At 45.3% G+C, this 18,634-nt stretch overlaps 1 pseudogene; it reads right to left on the reverse strand.

Annotated features, from left to right (window-relative positions):
• Positions 1 to 3,272: 3,272 nt before the first annotated feature.
• LOC138683586 (succinyl-CoA:3-ketoacid coenzyme A transferase 1, mitochondrial-like) overlaps positions 3,273 to 18,634 on the reverse strand; it is a 91,070-nt pseudogene continuing 75,708 nt past the window's right edge.

The following is an 18,634-nucleotide window of genomic DNA, read 5'->3' on the forward strand; positions in this document are numbered from 1 at the left end:
ATACACATTTAACAAAAGCCACCTGGTTAGTTAATACTAAAGGATCCGCCAATTGGGCGGGCCTGCCCAACCAAGACTTCCACATACTGTAGAAGGGGATAAAGTCCCTGTAGTGCGCATGAGGAGTATGTTAGGAAAGACAGTCTGGGTTAGTCCTCCCTCAAGCAGCGACAAACCCATTCAAGGGGTTGTTTTTGCTCAGGGACCTGGGTACACCTGGTGGGTGATGCAGAAGGATGGGGAAGCTCGATGTGTACCTCAGGGAGATTTGATTTTGGGAGAGAATAGCCAGTGAATTGGGCTGTATGATATTTAACTGCTAAATAACCTGCCAATGCATGTCATTGTATCTATAGTGTTTATATGGCATATCAAGGGTATTACAGTAAGAATTACCCAAATGACTGCAGGATGGACTTTGAAACTGAGCCAAGTGCAACAGTGATGGAACTTGAACTGGCGCCCAGCGATTTCCTCAAGATCAACATCTTCGACCTGCAGACTAAGTGCGTGGGTTGCACCAAATGTACCAGCCGCAAGCTCCAGAGGCAGCATGCAACAACCCAACACCTCACACCATCTCTCTTATCCTGAAGGACTGTTACAACAGATGGAGCCCCAAAGTCATGGACTAAATAAAATTGATGGACACATTAGAGGGATAGCCCATCGACTAAGGGAATACTATTTGTGTGTGTGTGTGGTAGGAGGGTGTCCATATTCTTATATATAAGACAAGGAAAGTGGTAGTGGTTGATTGGAAAATGTAAGATCTGGGCATGATGTAGATGGTATAGAATAAGGGGTGGATAATGTCCTGGGTTCAGCTGGGATAGAGTTAATTTTTACAGGAACCTGGGAGGTGGGGGGCATAGCTGGGGCAGCTGACCTGAACTAGCCAAGGAGCTATTCCATACCATGTGACATCATGCTCAGTATATAACTGGGGAGCGGGCTGGGGGGGGCTCTCTCGACTTTTGGTGGGGGAAGTGGCGGAGTGTTGGATTCCGGGTGGTGAGCAGTTGCACTGTACATCACTCCTTTTGTATACTCTTTTATTAGTACCATTGCTGCTGTTTTAACTTCTCTTTTTTTTGTGTTGTCCCAGTAAACTGCCCTTATCTCAACCCTCGAGGTTCCATTTTTGGGGGATTTTTTTTTTGTTTTTTCTCCTCTGATTCTCCTCCCTATCCCACCGGAGGGGGGCGGGAGGAGTGAGGGAGCGGCTGCATGGTCCTTTGTTACCGGCTGGGCTAAAACCACAACAGCAGGTATACCAAAAGCCCACTGATACCCCTTTGGGTCCTTAAAATACCCTCTCCTGAGGTAGTCTATGCCAAGGATGCACGGAGCCTCTGGACCAGTCACAATGGGGTGTTTCTGCCACTCATTCCCAGTGAGACTCACTTTGGCTTCCAATACAGTTAGCTCTTGGGATCCCCCTGTCACACCAGAAATACAGATGGGTTCTGCCCCTTTATAACTTGATGGCATTAGAGTACACTGTGCACCAGTGTCTACTAGAGCCTTGTACTCCTGTGGGTCTGATGTACCAGGCCATCGGATTCACACCATCCAAGAAACCTGTTTGTCCCTTTCCTCTATCTGGCTGGAGGCAAGGCCCCTCTAATCCTGGTCAGAGTATTCTTACTCACTTCTTGTAAAATTGACTTAGAAGTCCCTTCAAGAGGATCAGAAGTAAGATCAGCCCTTATACTCTGTCTGGAAACTGGAGTGGCATTTTTCCTGGAAGAACCCTCATCTGTGATTGTTTTTCCTTGCAAGTTACATGCCCATGCATCTAGGACCGAGGTAGGTTTTTCTATCCCAATTCATCATATCCTATCTGTGTTCATGCAGGTAAGACCACAGGGTACCCTGTGGTGTGTACCTTCTATCTTCTCTCTCTTGAGCAGAGGGACACTTATTCCTAATAGCTGAGATGCTGAACCGTACAGGTGGGGAGTAGGACATAGTCTCTTTGAATTCCTGGAACTCTCAGGACAGTTTCTCAGCTAGTATGTCTGACTGTTTCTCCACAGCTGAGATGAGGGAGGAAGAGAGGCTTCCTTCTTATTGATGGAGTTGGCAAGCCAATTTATCCACTGTTGGTCCCTCTTTGTCTTTCCAGTCCATTACTGCCAATGCGTTGGCATGCGATGATGGTGTGGTCCGTATAAACTTCCGCCACATGGGTCTTGTGCAGTGGACTTCATCTGCATCTGTGGGTAACTGCACATTATCCGTGTCATAATAAATCATCTCCTGCATGGCTAATTCCCTCAGGTACTGGATACCTTTCTCCATGGTGGTCCAGTTTCTTGGATGAGATACAACATTTTCCCTGAAGGGATACCTTTCCCTCATGCTTGAGAGAAGTTGCCTCCAGAGGCTGAGAGCTTGTGTCTTTTTTTCCAGTCGCTTTGTCAATGCCTAGATGTCAATCCCTAGAAAGGGATCCCAGCTGTTTGGCTTCCTTACCCTCCAATTCCAAGCTACCAGCCCCGTTATTCCAACACTGGAGCAGCCAGGTAATAATGTGCTCACCTGGATGAAGGCTGAAATCTTTTTGCATATCTTGCAGATCACTCAGGGATAGGGATTGGGCGATTACCTCTGGTTCTGACTCTTCCTCCTGTTCTCGTGATGGCCCTGGTTCATCTTCATTCCTCACTATGTGAACTGATTGTTTTGTGTATTTCTTCTGTATGGGGGTGACTGATACTGGCACTGGTTGATTCTCTGGTTCAGATGCATCACTCATCGCCGGGGTTTGAGTAGCCACAGTCGCGGGGGTTGGAGTGGCTGCAGTGATTGTCATTTTGTTGTCAGATCCAGACACCTTCTCTTCCCCTTGAGGGTACTGAATAGTGTTGAACGGGGCTCTGTAGGCATGGGCCAGGCCCCAGCACGTTGCAGGGATTTGTGTCTCTCTGGAATTGCCAGGGTAACAGCATACTTTTTCCAAATATTTTACTAGTTTTTCAGGATTTTGCACATGTTCAGGGGGAAAGTTCCAAAACACTGGAGGTGCCCACTGTCCTAGGTACTTGCCCATACTCTCCCACACACCCTTCCACTCATAATTATCCAGCCTCAGGGCAGATCACTGGGTGACCTTCTTAAATAGTTGTTTAACCCTAAACAAGACCCAAACCACATTCAGGAACATGGTAGTTCCTAGCAATAGGACCATTGTAGGGTTCAGTTATAGGGAACTTAGTTACTGGGCCTGAAAGTAGCTCATGGTCACAAGAGCGTTCCAGATGCCTTTAGAAGGCCTTGAACAGAATAAACAAGATAGAAAAAGAAATATCCCAGTTAGAAAAACACAGGTGCACATTCCACGATAAAGGGAACTGTGGTGGGTTGACCCTGGTTGGATGCCAGGTGCCCACCAAAGCCGCTCTATCACTCCCCCTCCTCAGCTGGATGGGGGGGAGAAAATATAACAAAAGGCTCGTGGGTCAAGATAAGGACAGTTTAATAAAGTGATAGCAAAGGTTGCGCGCGCGAAAGCAAAGAAAAAAAACAAATGATGTTATTCTCTACTTCCCATCAGCAGGCGATGTCTAGCCACTTCTCGGGAAGCAGGGCTTCAGTACGCGTAGTGGTTGCTCCGGAAGACAAAATGCCCCCCCTCTTCCGTCTCCCTTTACTTAGCTTTTATATCTGAGCTGACGTCATATGGTATGGAATATCTGTTTGGTTAGTTTAGGTCAGCTGTCCTGGTTATGTCCCCTCCCAAGATCTTGCCCTGCCCCAGCCTGCCATTGAGGGGGGGGCAAAAATGTTGGAGAGACAGCCTTGATGCTGTGCCAGCATTGCTCAGCTGTAGCCAAAACACTGGTGTGCTATCAACACCTTTCTAGCTACTGATGCAGAGCACAGTGCTATGAGGGCTGCCATGGGGAGTATTAACTCCATCTCAGCCAGACCCAATACAATCTCCACCCCTTATTCCATACCATTTGCGTCCTGCTCAGGTTCCACATAACTTAATACAGATATCTTCTAACCATACTATTGTATTTAATTCTCATTACTGAAATCCTTTCTCACCAACACTTACAACTGAGACTACATACTTAAACCACTTTTATACCCAACGTACGGATTTATACATTCTTATTAATTACTATCCCCTGTCCTTTAAGAGATAGATATTCCATGGGCTTCTTCCACTCTTCCTGATGTTCACATACAGGTTATGACTTGAGCCCCATCCATCAAGATGAGTGGTCAGGACAGGAGAAGCAGTATGTTCGATCGTTGGGCCCCAACACCAGCTTGGTTTGGGTCACCGATGCACTTGTCTGGTTCCTTGCGAAGTTCACTCTTCTGCAGTTCAGGTCATTCCTGCTACATTACTTCCTACAACATACAACTCACATCACAGATTATTTTTCCCCCAAGGTTAAATGTCCTTGAGGCACACACTGGGTCTCCCCATCCTTCCGCATTACCCACCAAGTACACCCAGGTCCCTGAGCAAAGACAGTCCCACGAATGGGTTTGCCTTTTCCCATGGGAGGTGCAATCCACACTGCCTTCCCCAGCCACTTCCCCATGTGCACTACGGGGACCTTATCTCCTCCCACAGTATGTAGGGGTTTTGTTTGGGCAGGACCAGGACGGTTAGCAGATCCTCTGGTGTTAACTAGCCAAGTGGCTTCTGCTAAATTTGTATCCCAATGCTTCCATGTCCCATTGCCTAGCGCTCTCAGCATAGTCTTCAACAGTCCATTATATCTCTCAATTTTCCCAGATGCTTGCGGGTGATAGGGTATGTGGTACACCCACTCAATGCTGTGTTTCCTTGCCCAGGAGCTTATGAGGTTATTTTGCAAATGAGTCCCATTGTCTGATTCAATTCTTTCTGGGGTACCGTGTCGCCATAAAATTTGCCTTTCGAGGCCTAAGATGGTGTTTCGGGCAGTGGCATGGTTTACAGGATATGTTTCTAGCCAACCAGTAGTTGCTTCCACCATGGTGAGTATGTAGCGCTTGCCTTGGCGTGTTCGCGGCAGTGGTCCAATGTAGTCAATTTGCCAGGCCTCGCCATATCGAAAACCCAGCCACCGCCCTCTGTTCCAGGGAGACTTTACTCTGGTAGCTCGTTTGATTGCAGCACATGTTTCACATTCATGAGTGACCTGCGTAATGGCCTCCATGGTCAGGTCCACCCCTCGATCACGAGCCCACCTATATGTTGCATCTCTCCCTAGATGTCCCGATGTCTCATGGGCCCATCGAGCTACAAATAGCTCACCTTTACGCTCCCAGTCCAGGTCCACCTGAGCTATTTCTATTTTGGCAGCCTTGTCTACCTGTTCATTATTTCGATGTTCTTCAGTGGCACGGCTTTTGGGCACGTGAGCATCTACATGACGTACCCTTAGAGTTATGTGTTCTACACGGGCAGCAATGTCCTGCCATAATGCTGCTGCCCAGATGGGTTTACCCCTGCGTTGCCAATTGGTCTTCTTCCACTGCTGTAGCCACCCCCATAGGGCATTAGCCACCATCCAGGAGTCAGTATAGAGGTAGAGTACCGGCCATTTTTCTCGTTCAGCAATGTTTAGGGCTAGTTGGATGGCTTTCACTTCTGCAAACTGACTTGACTCGCCTTCTCCTTCAGTGGCCTCAACGACTTGGCGTGTGGGACTCCACACAGCAGCTTTCCACTTCCGATGGTTCCCTACCACACGACAGGATCCATCAGTAAACAAAGCATAACACCTTTCGTCTTCTGGTAACTCATTATATGGTGGTGCCTCTTGGGCACGAGCCACCTCCTCAGGTGATGCTCCAAAATCTCTGCCTTCTGGCCAGTCCATGATCTCTTCCAGAATTCCTGGGCGGTTAGATTTCCCCAATCGAGCCCGTTGCGTGATCAATGCTATCCACTTACTCCATGTAGCGCTGGTTGCATGATGTGTAGAGGGGATGTTTCCTTTGAACATCCAGTGTAGCACGGGCAATCGTGGTGCCAAGAGGAGATATGCTTCTGTACCAACAACTTCTGAAGCGGCTCGAACCCCCTCATATGCTGCTAGTATCTCTTTTTCAGTCGGGGTGTAGTGGGCTTCTGATCCTCGGTACCCCCGGCTCCAAAACCCTAATGGTCGACCTCGGGTTTCTCCTGGTGTTTTCTGCCACAGGCTCCAGGTGAGACCATGATCCCCAGCTGCAGTGTAGAGTATATTTTGCACATCTGGTCCTGTCCGGACAGGCCCAAGAGCTACTGCACGAGCTATTTCTTGTCTGATATGCTCAAAGGCTTGTTGTTGTTCAGGGCCCCATTCAAAATAGTTCTTTTTCCGCGTTACTCGATAGAGAGGGCTCACAAGCTGACTGTAACCTGGAATATGCATTCTCCAGAACCCCACAAGGCCTAGGAAAGCTTGTGTTTCTTTCTTGTTAGCTGGTGGAGACATAGATGCTATCTTGTTAACCACCTCCATAGGGACATGACGGCGTCCATCCTGCCATTTTATTCCCAAGAACTGAATCTCCTGTGCAGGTCCCTTGACCTTGCTTTTCTTTATGGCGAAACCAGCTTTCAGAAGAATCTGAATTATTCTTTTCCCCTTCTCAAACACTTCTTCTGCCTCATTGCCCCACACGATGATGTCATCTATGTATTGTAAATGTTCAGGGGCTTCGCCTTGTTCCAGTGCTGTTTGGATTAATCCGTGACAAATGGTAGGACTGTGCTTCCACCCCTGGGGCAGTCGATTCCAGGTGTATTGGACGCCTCTCCATGTGAAAGCAAACTGTGGCCTGCACTCTGCTGCCAAAGGAATGGAGAAAAATGCATTGGCAATATCAATTGTAGCATACCACGTGGCTGCCTTTGATGCCAGTTCATATTGGAGCTCTAACATGTCTGGTACAGCAGCACTCAGTGGCGGTGTCACTTCATTCAGGCCGCGATAATCTACTGTTAACCTCCACCCTCCATCAGACTTTTGCACTGGCCATATAGGACTATTAAAAGGTGAATGAGTCTTGCTGATGACTCCTTGGCTCTCTAGGTGATGAATCAGCTCATGGATGGGAGCCAGGGAGTCTCGGTTTGTCCGATATTGCCGACGGTGCACCGTCCTGGTAGCGATTGGCACCTGTTGTTCTTCAACTTGCAACAATCCCACAATGAAGGGATCTTCCGAGAGGCCAGGCAGAGTAGATAGCTGTTTGATCTTCTCTGCATTTACAGTGGCTACACCAAAAGCCCATCGGTACCCCTTTGGGTCCTTGAAGTACCCTCTCTTGAGGTAGTCTATGCCAAGGATACAAGGGGCCTCTGGGCCGGTCACAATGGGGTGCTTTTCCCACTTGTCCCCTGTCAAGCTCACTTCAGCCTCCAGTATAGTCAATTCTTGGCATCCCCCTGTCACTCCAGAGATCCAGATGGGTTCCGTGCCCCTGTATCCTGATGGCATCAGTGTACACTGTGCACCAGTGTCTACCAAAGCCTTATACTTCTGTGGGTCTGATGTGCCAGGCCATCGAATCCACACAGTCCAGTATATCCGGTCATCCCTTTCCTCCTCCTGGCCGAAGGCAGGGACCCTCTATTGCTGTTCCTCATCAGAATATTCACTGTCCGATCCTTGCGGTACCAGACCAGAAGTCCCCTCACCAGAATCAAGGGAGGTAGTTTCAGTTCTTCTATGCCTGGAGGATCGCTGAGTGCTTTCTTGGGCCTCTACAGCAACTACGCTGACAGCCTTCTTCTTGGGTGACCCCTTCTTAACAGCTGTCTTCCCTCTCAGTTCACGCACACGGGCTTCCAGCTTAAAGGTGGGTTCACCATCCCACTTCCTCATGTCCTCCCCTTGGTCACGCAGGAAGAACCAGAGTGTACCACGTGGCATACGCCTTAGGCTCCCTTTCCCTCTGACTGGGGCAGGAGAGGACTGATTTCTTGGAGCGTCCCTAACAGCCAAGGCACTGTCCTGTAGGGATGAGGAGACACAGAGATTTTCCTCAAAGTTTTGGAGCCAAGACGACACTTTCTCCACAGTTGGTGTTTCCATATCTGGACAATACATTGCTGCCAAGCTGTTAGAATACGATGCTGGGGCACCTTGAATCACCTTTCGCCACATGGCCCGTGTGCACAGGACATCCTCTGGATCTTTGGAGACTTCCTCATCATCTAGATCACTGTAGATGACTTCCACCACTGCTAACTCTCTCAGGTACTGGATGCCTTCATCTGCGGTAGTCCACTTTTCTGAGGAATTCACAAGATCTTCCTTGAATGGATATCTTGCCCTCACACTTGAGAGAAGCCGGCTCCAGAGACTGCAAATTGCTGCCTCTTTTCCAATTCCTCTTTCAATTCCCCGGTTTCTAGCGAGGGATCCCAGCTGTTGGGCTTCCTTGCCTTCCAGTTGCTGACTATCAGCCCCATTATCCCAGCATCGGAGCAGCCAGGCAGCAATCCGCTCACCTGGCTGGCGGCTGTAATCTTTCCGCAAGTCCCGAAGTTCTGAGGACGTCAGGGACCGGGTAGTTTCCGCTTCCTGTTTAAGTTCCCTCACTCCTTCCTCCAATTTCCTTACCGAAGGACCAGCTTCTAGATCAAGCCTTTCCTCTTCTTCTTCTTCTTCTCTCACTAATCGATGGTATGGACCCGTTGATCTCCTTGTCCACTGCTTCCTTTTCACTACTGGGGCAATTACTGTAGTTGTTGTTGTTTGGGTCCCTATCTCGAGCATGGTGTCCTCAGATGCAGTCTGGGTCCCTGCCTCAACCATGGTCCTCTGACAGTGTTGAACTATGGCTCGGTAGGCATAGGCCAGGCCCCAGTACAGTGCGAGAAGCTGCTGGTTTTCATTGGGATAGGCAAGGCACCCTTCTATCAGGTGGCGCGTCAGTTTGCCAGGGTTACTTGCCTGTTCAGATGTAAAATCCCAGATTATGGGAGGTGATAACCGTCCTAGGAATCTGCCCAAATCCTTCCATATACCCTGCCACCCAGGCACTGGTCGCTTGAGGGCACATTTCAGTATTGCCTCACCTAAAACTTGCCTTCTCTTATACCAGGATGAGACCAGATTCCACAATACCCATAATATGCCACCAGTATTAATTATTAGTATTAAACAGCTTACATAAGGGTGAACAAGGACCTCGGGAGCCTGCATAATAAAACCATTCACATCAATGCCTGGTAGGGAGAGGGAGATGTGTTCCCTCATCTCCTCCACAAGATAGCTCCCACAACACAGGAAAGCCATCAGTGCCAGGACAAAGCACATAGACATTATTTGTATTAGCACGTTCCCGCGTTCCTTCATTCTCCCCACAAGATAGCTACCACAGCAAAACAAAGCCATCAGTGCCAGGACAAAGCACGCAGCCATTATTTGCATTAACATGTTCCCAAACTCAGCAAGCTAGAGATAAGCAAGCAGCCAACAAGCTCCGTGACCTGCACAGGAGCTTGCCACTTAATAGCTAGCTATAGAACACTTAATGCAAAACTGCCGTTGTCTTGCCCCACGTTGGGCGCCAAAAAGGACTGTGGTGGGTTGACCCTGGTTGGATGCCAGGTGCCCACCAAAGCCGCTCTATCACTCCCCCTCCTCAGCTGGATGGGGGGGAGAAAATATAACAAAAGGCTCGTGGGTCAAGATAAGGACAGTTTAATAAAGTGATAGCAAAGGTTGCGCGCGCGAAAGCAAAGAAAAAAAACAAATGATGTTATTCTCTACTTCCCATCAGCAGGCGATGTCTAGCCACTTCTCGGGAAGCAGGGCTTCAGTACGCGTAGTGGTTGCTCCGGAAGACAAAATGCCCCCCCTCTTCCGTCTCCCTTTACTTAGCTTTTATATCTGAGCTGACGTCATATGGTATGGAATATCTGTTTGGTTAGTTTAGGTCAACTGTCCTGGTTATGTCCCCTCCCAAGATCTTGCCCTGCCCCAGCCTGCCATTGAGGGGGGGGCAAAAATGTTGGAGAGACAGCCTTGATGCTGTGCCAGCATTGCTCAGCTGTAGCCAAAACACTGGTGTGCTATCAACACCTTTCTAGCTACTGATGCAGAGCACAGTGCTATGAGGGCTGCCATGGGGAGTATTAACTCCATCTCAGCCAGACCCAATACAGGAACTTGGCACAACCAACCTCAACTCAGGGGCTTATCTTGGCCAATTGGACTGAGACAAGTTTCGCATGCTCTAGTTAACATAGCCAATTGTATCCTGTGTTTACGCGCGTGTACAGAGTGAGTATAACTAACTGTATCTTATGTTTATATGCGTGGACAGTATCGATATAACCAATCACATTTTATGCTTGTGCGCGTGGACACCAAATGCTTGCATGCAGCAGCCAATCGGAGCTTCTGGGAAACTTAGAGAATTGTATAAGAATGATCAGCTAGGCTCAATAAAGTGGCGACTTTAATCATCATATTGGTGTTCTATCGTCCGGACCCCGCATGGAATAACCCTAAACCCTACAGACCATAACCCTAAACCCTACAGACCATAACCCTAAACCCTACAGACCATGCTGGTTTCAACATCCCAAGGATATTCAAAATTTTCAAAATTCTGAAATGATATTGTAATTAGCCTGGCGGAGAAGGGGAAGATGTCTCCTCCATAGGTTGGCTCTTAGAGGAGGAAAGATAAAGGGTGTAATTATTAATAGTTTCCCACAGATGGCTCCCAAATTATGAAGGTGATGGCAATGCTGAGTACAAATACCAGATTAGTCCAACAACTAATAATTTTATCGTAACATAAGCCAGTGTTACATAGTACAGCAAAAGGAAAACCTTAATCCGCCTCACCTTATGGGTGATTAGAAGCAGCATAGGGACTACATACGGCAAGTGAGGTGATACACAACACAACTCTTAAGAACGAGTGCCCCAACCATAAGAGCCAATAAATCAACATTATGACTGGCAACTATTAAACTAATATAATGAATGCTTATAACAAATTCGTTTTAACACGCTCTGGTTAGATCTGTTGTTATCTCAACCCTTTGTGCCCCATGTTGGGTGCCAAAAAGGGACTGTCATGGTTTAAGCCCAGCCAGCTATTTTGGGTCAGCTGTCCTGGCTATGTTCCCTCCCAGCTTCTTGTATACTTGCTTGCTGGCAGAGCATGAGAAACTGAAAAATCCTTCACTTAGGATAAGCACTACTTAGCAACAACTAAAACATCAGTGTGTTATCCACATTATTCTCACACTAAATCCAAAACACAGCACTGTACCAGCTACTAGGAAGAAAATTAACTGTATCCCAGCTGAAACCAGGAGAGTTTGCCAGAATACTTCTGTTAGATGAGTTTCTACATTGAATGGACTTTGCATGTTTTAGTTTGCTTCCCCAGCCCAGTTGTTATGAGTGAGCTTGGCAATAAATCAGAAGAATTTTTATCTTGATGAGAAGATACTCCATATTTATTCTTCAAGAATGCATTTAATTTTATGGAGCTGTTATATAAATACTAGCTGTATGTCAGTTACATATTCTGGCTTCATGCACTATATCATTACAAATATTGATCATAAATGCAGAGAAAACCATATGAAATTCAGCCTGTCATATAGTCTAAGTACTCTTTCTCAAATCCTCTTCATTTTAGTTTTGGGTTTTCTGGTGATGGGCAGTGATTATGAATTTTTTTCAACAGTTCTGCTTTAGCACTTCCTTTTTTGGTTAGCTAGTAGATGTGCAACAAAAAAACCCCATGTATAATTCCAGTATATGGAGCAGTAGGAATATGGATCTGATTCTCATTCTTTTTCACTAAATGAAGACTCTATGATAAAACTGGGTTTACAGACTTTCTGTGCTTCTCTGTGATTACACACTTGAGCTTACAGTTTTTCAGGCTGTCCTTTTAAAATAGAGATAAGCAAGCAGTCAACAAGCTCCGTGACCTGCACAGGAGCTTGCCACTTAATAACTAGCTATAGCACGTTTAATGTAAAACTGCTATTGTCGAGCCCCATGTTGGGCGCCAAAAAGGACTGTGGTGGGTTGACCCTGGCTGGGTGCCAGGTGCTTACCAAAGCCGCTCTATCACTCCCCCTCCTCAGCTGGACAGGGGGGAGAAATTATAACAAAAGGCTCATGGGTCAAGATAAGGACAGTTTAATAAAGTGAAAGTAAAGGTTGTGCATGAAAGCAAAGGAAAACAAATGATGTTATTCTCTACTTCCCATTAGCAGGTGATGTCTAGCCACTTCCTGGGAAGCAGGGCTTCAGTACGTGTAGTGGTTGCTCCGGAAGACAAAAAAATGCCCCCTCTTCCATCTCTTTTTACTTAGTTTTTATATCTGGGCTGATGTCATATGGTATGGAATATCTGTTTGGTTAGTTTAGGTCAGCTGTCCTGGTTATGTCCCCTCCCAAGATCTTGCTCAGCCCCAGCCTGCCGTTGAGGGGGGTAAAAATGTTGGAGAGACAGCCTTGATGCTGTGCCAGCACTGCTCAGCAGTAGCCAAAACACTGGTGTGTTATCAACACCTTTTTAGCTACCAATGCAGAGCATAGCACTACAAGGGCTGTTATGGGGAGAATTAACTCCATCTCAGCCAGACCTAATACACCTGTATAGGAACATGAACCAGCATTTCTTCTAACAATGTAGAAGAGGTTAGGAGTATACACAAATACTACTTGAGAGCAATTTAAAATTTCTGAGAGGGGTAGGAAGTATGACAAAAGTGTATCAGAAGTCAGTTTTCTGGTCCTGTAAAAGCAGAACTGAGCTTTTATAAAATGACACTTGCGCTCAAAATGGATTTGGAGAATGGATTTGATCAAATCATATTAGTGATGTTACTAGCCCCCCCAGAAGACTGAGAGCAAGAAAGACTTTTCCACAAAAGTTAAAAGGTAGAAGAAAAGTGTTATCAAAATTATAAGCTATTTAATAAACAAGACATTCCTTCAAATGGTAAAACATCATAACAACATATTCAGTAAGAAAATTAAAGGGGGGGGGGGGAAGACTAAGCTAATTAGATACTGAAAATAGCCATGTAAAAAATTTACAAAATCCATGGGGGGAAAAAGTTACCTATACCCTGGAGGCATTCTTGAGGTAGAGTTTAATGCCTACTGCAGCCTAATTGGAACATACAGCATTAGCCCCATCCATTTCTTCAAGTACAGTTATGGCACTGAGAAATCTCTTCCCCTCTCCAAATTCTACACCCAATTTCAATATGAAGCCTTTGTTTCTCACTTGGAAACCACACCGGTTTTATTTCTTTGCAATTTCAAATACTCATACTAAATTGCATTTCAAGTGTTGGCAAATGTGTTTCCTGTAAGTTTGTGTCAACTGAGCTTTTCCCTGTTTAACAGGAAAATGTCCTGTCTCTTCTAATGCTAAAGCTTCATGTACAGCTGCAGGGCTGCTTACTCCATACCACAGTACATAAGGAGCACCTGCCCTGCTAATAGGAGGCTGTTCTCAATCCATACTGTGCATTGCAGTGGTCTGGTACAAGATTTTGTTTGAATACACAGCAAACCTGGTCAAAGAACTGTCAAGTAAAGAGCAATTCAGCAAGAAAGGTTTTCTTCCTGGATCAGTTCTTGATGCTAAGTCACCCTAAATCTGCAAAAACTTTACTAACACATCAGAGAGGACAGGAGTGAGCCATGGGAGGAAAAACTAATGTGTCTGGTATCACAGCCATCCCATTAATCCAACATACCAAGGTTAAACTTGGCCAGGAGGCACTTAAGCTACTGTTTATCTTGGAAATATGCAAGAAATTCAGTTTTCAAAGCAGAAGGCTTCCTAATAACAAATTGACAACTTACCTCTCTTGGCTGGCTGGCAATGGCAATGGTGCCATCTGTGTTGTATTTGATAGGTGCACCCCCTTCCTGCACCAGTGTCCCATAGCCGGTACTGGTGTAAAATGCTGGGATTCCTGCTCTTCCTGCTCTAATATGTTCAGCGAGCGTACCCTATGAGAAAACATATTCAAGAGGTAGTCATTTGGAAATAACAAATCAAACTTTGATGAATGGTTTGCATGAACTTATTTTTATAACCTATTATCCTGGAAAAGCTCCAGCTTTTTTTTTTTCTCCCCCCCATCTTAGGAAAAAAAATACCTCACTCCAAGTTGAAACAGCCATGCATAGCAGATCGAGAAAGGAAGGGGGAGTCCAGTGATCTGGGTTCCCTGTGCTAAGAATACCAAGAAGCTGATAGAACATTTCTGCTCTATTTGACCACCATCTGTACTCTGCTCTATGTCCAGCCATACCATCGATATTAACAGCCCAAATTCCTCATCAGCCTTAATTGTAGACTTATGGCCAAAGACATGTCTGCCTGCTTTTCATTAGTGTCCTTTCCCAAATTTTCTTGATATTTTTCTGGATTTAAAGCAAGAAAAGACCGTCATGGTCAGTTATCTAGCTTGACTGTCTCCAAAACATAAGTTGCATTTTCCCCAGTTATTTCTGCAAGAAACACAATGACTTCTGCTAGGTTTACTAAACAGTGACAAGAGGCAGATGTGAACTATGCAATGATACCAAGTCCTGTGTTCCAAGCAGCCTTAGGATTTCTAGATCTCACCATGGCCTCTCCCTTACTAACAAGGACACAGCAGTCCCCGATTTTGCCTAAAGTCATACCAAACTTTCCAAAAGGCTATTTTTATCTTGACACAAATATTTCAAATCCCCGCATCTCCTAGCAAGTTACTAATTCACCTTACTGTTTACCATTGCACACTGTAGACCCAGTACCGTCATGCTGGATCTACATAGCTTGTCTGTGCAGTCCACAAAGCCAATCACATGTCTAAGGAGTTCAAGGTCTTTTAGATGAAAGCATTGAGCATGAAGTAGGAAGAAGGAAAAAATTAATTGTGAGGTGATAGAAAGGTGAGATTTGCAACTTTTGAAACATGAGAAGTGACAACTGCCTGATTATTTCTGTGTCAGCTGACTGGGTATAAAAGGACCTTTCCTACCCATCTCTGGAATTCTAAGAGACATTCCCAAGAGCTGGAGCCCAAGAGACTCTCATCTCCATAAAAATTTAAGACTTGCTTTTCCCAGAGACTTATATCAATAGCTGTTTAAAGCCCAAAGTTTATGTGTCACCTTTGGAAATGCCACACACTAACATGCTGTAAGTTTTAAAGTTATAGTACTAATTTTACAAAACTAGATCTCAATAGAATATGACCGATACTCATGATAAGGGTGGTGAGGCACTGGAACAGGTTGCCCAGAGAAGTTGTGAATGCCCCGTCCCTGGAAGTGTTCAAGGCCAGGTTGGATGGGGCTTTGAGCAACCTGGTCTAGTGGAAAGTGTTCCTGCCCATGGCAGGGGGGTTGGAACTAGATGATCTTTAAGGTCCCTTCCAACACAAATCATCCTATGATTTTAGGATCTCATTGCATTCAGGCTATATGGGTAGCTTGGCAGTGCTAAAAAATAGTTAAAGCCATGGTGCTAATAAGTAAATTCCTAAATATTTGATCATAACATTATGCAGAGATTAATTCAGTTGAGATTTAATGAACAAACATAAAAGAGTTAAGGTATTCTTAAGTCTCACAATGAACTGAAATCTCCTCTTATGATTCCTACCCACTAGATGGCAGACACTATACATGCAACAACCCCAAAAGCACACAAAAGCTGCCACCAATATGGGAAACCAGAGACCCTCTAACTTTTCCCCTTATATGGGCCACAGCAGTAAGCAAGGCATACTTCATATGTTTTTCTACAATCCAGAAGGAACTACCAAAAATCAAATGTTGTACAATAAATATATATATGTACTTGAAATTAATATAATGTACCAAGCCATAAAATGAATTCATACAATATGACCAATCAGTTCTTAATAGACCAGTTGTAGCCTACAGCTCATGATCTTAAGATGGCAAGTGCCATCTGTCTTTACTGCACAGCTGCACACAGGCAAAACATTAGGCTTGCAAAATAATTTTATAAGAACACTTAAGCAATATTCTACTCAGTATTTTAGACGAAAAAAAATCAGTCTCCTAGAGACACTCCTTACCTGAGGTGTAAGCTCAACTTCAAGCTCACCAGATAAATACTGGCGTTCAAATTCAGTGTTCTCTCCAACATATGACAACACCACGCGTTTTATCTACTTAGTCAGAAGACCAAGTCCAAAATTGTCAACACTATAGTGACGTGCGGAAACAGACTCCACAATCAGTGAGATTGCAAAGTAGGTATGTTCATTCAGCGCTGGGCAGCACGGGGGGGGGGGGTAGTCCCACCAAAGTCATGCGCGCCTGAATCGGCAGCTTGCTTTAAATTTATACAATCAAATGTTGCATATACATAGAGTTTCACAATATGCCTATACATATGCATGACCTGTCCCCACTTCATATTAAAATGATTTCCGAGAGGTCATTTCCATAGTCTCCTCTCAACTGCGCTTGCGCAGTGCCTCTTTATGGTGGTCGTCTGGTGGTCGCAGAGATGAAGATAGACGACTCCTCTTCGTCACCGCTAGTAACCTCTTTCCTTGCGCAGGCTCAGTGGTTTCTTGGTATTCACCCAAGCTGCAAGACCAGTCTTGGCTGGCTCTTGGGGCCTGCTCCTGCTTATCAGGAACTGTCTCTGCCTCATTGGCTGGTTCTTGGGACCAGCTCTTCTTATCAAGGACTGTCTCTACCTCAGCTAATTTCAACAATGTAAGCACTAAACATCATCTTTCACCCCCCTTTATTATGTCTACTGAGATTCTTTTGACTCCCCTTGTCTCAGTCCCCCCTTTTCTAGAAAATAGTAAATTCTTTTACTATATTTAATCCTAGTACTTCTAATACATTGTTTCCCTATCTAGCATCCTCTCAAAGTATTTGTTGGTCTCAAGTTTTCGTCATAACTGATTCTTTTTCCATTCACTGTAAGAGTCTCCTGTACTCTTACAGCACAAAAGGCCACATCGAACCACTATGCAAAGGACCACAGACAAGAGAATGATGATTATTATAGTGACAAACAAATGCTTTAACCATGTCAAACTTGGCAACCAGGAGGTTAATTTTTCTAATATGCCTGTCAAGCCCCAAGAAGTGTCATCTTGGGAAGCTTCATGTAGTATCTTAGTCCTTTCCCATATCTCCTCAAGATCTGTTTCAATTTGTTGGTTTTGATTGATATAGGTACAGCAAGTTTGGTTTATAACTACACATAAGCCCCCTTCTTTTGCGAAAAGCATGTCCAGTCCCATTCTATTTTGGAGTACTACTTTACTTAGGGATTGTATTTCCAGTTGCAGCACTTGAATTGCATCAATTGTAGCATTTTCTATAATCTCTAATGTAGCAGATATATTCACGATGGCTTTCTCCAACTCGCTTACCCCTAAAGAGGGGATTAACCATCGGACAAAACTATGGTACCCAGTACCTCGAATAACTAGTGGGTTTTCAGTCCGTTTTACACAGAGCCAAGGTGTTCTCAAAAACCCTCGGGGAGGCGAAGCTCCCTCGAATATACTGGTCTGAGGTGCAAGGTACCCCCGAACACAGTGTCCCTTCCAGTTCTGGGGTAAACTCTTTCTGGCCCTGCCATCCCCACAGAGCCACCAGTATCTGGGCCCTGCGTTGCATCTTGGACCGAGATGCGGCTCCCTTCTCTCTTGTCCTCACCCACTCTTTGGTTTCTGGATATAATAGAAACTGATAGTTAAGTTTAGTCCAAGACGTTCTAATTTTCCTTTATCAAAAGTTCCCAGATTTTCCGCAAGGCTACAATTATCCATGTCTCCCCAAATATTATCAGTAATATTTAAGCAACGGCCAGTAATTAAGATCTCTTTAGGGTCAGGTACCTCCAGATCAAAGTTGGGTCCCTGCTGGGTATTTCCCTTTCCATAAGGGCATGATCCATTCCTGTCTGGCCCGTCTTTAATAAGAGATGTCCAATTTGTGGTTGGGATTCCTAAAAAGGGGAGTTCCATGTTCCCCTGAGGAAGGGGATTGCATACCCAACAATCTGATAAATTTAGTACTTTCGAGATACTCTCTGTCATATTTAAATAAGTATTTTGATCCCAAGCCTGCCCCTTGGACAAGGTCCAACTCAGAAACATAACAATCAATGTCTCACAAATTTGAGCTTCAAAGGTCCCTTTTCTTGTGAAGTCCATTGTCCTTTGGGTGCTTTCTTCACCCTACTGTGATGGATCCAGGCGTTCTGTTCCTTGATCCTAATCGCGGTGAAAGAGGTAAGTAGTACTTGAAATGGTCCTTCCCACTGCGGCTCCAGAGTTTTTTCTGTAAGAGACTTTATATACACATAATCTCCTGGTTGTATATTATGTACAGGCCCATCCAAACCTCTCCCTCGAGTCCCTACCACATGCTTCCTGATTTTATTAGGTTGCTTATCTAATGCTACCATGTAAGAAGTCATAATTTCATCCCCCGCTTGTACAGACACCCCTCTCTGTATCCCATAGGGTTGTCCATACAGAATTTCAAAGGGGCTCAGTCCTTCTTTCACCCTTGGTCTTGTTTGTATACGCAGAAGGGCTAAAGGGAGAGACCGAGGCCATGTCAGATTTGCTTCTTGTCCTAATTTCACAATTTGCTGTTTGATTAAG

Source organism: Haliaeetus albicilla, chromosome W (assembly GCF_947461875.1).
Source record: "Haliaeetus albicilla chromosome W, bHalAlb1.1, whole genome shotgun sequence".
Lineage (NCBI taxonomy): Eukaryota > Metazoa > Chordata > Aves > Accipitriformes > Accipitridae > Haliaeetus > Haliaeetus albicilla.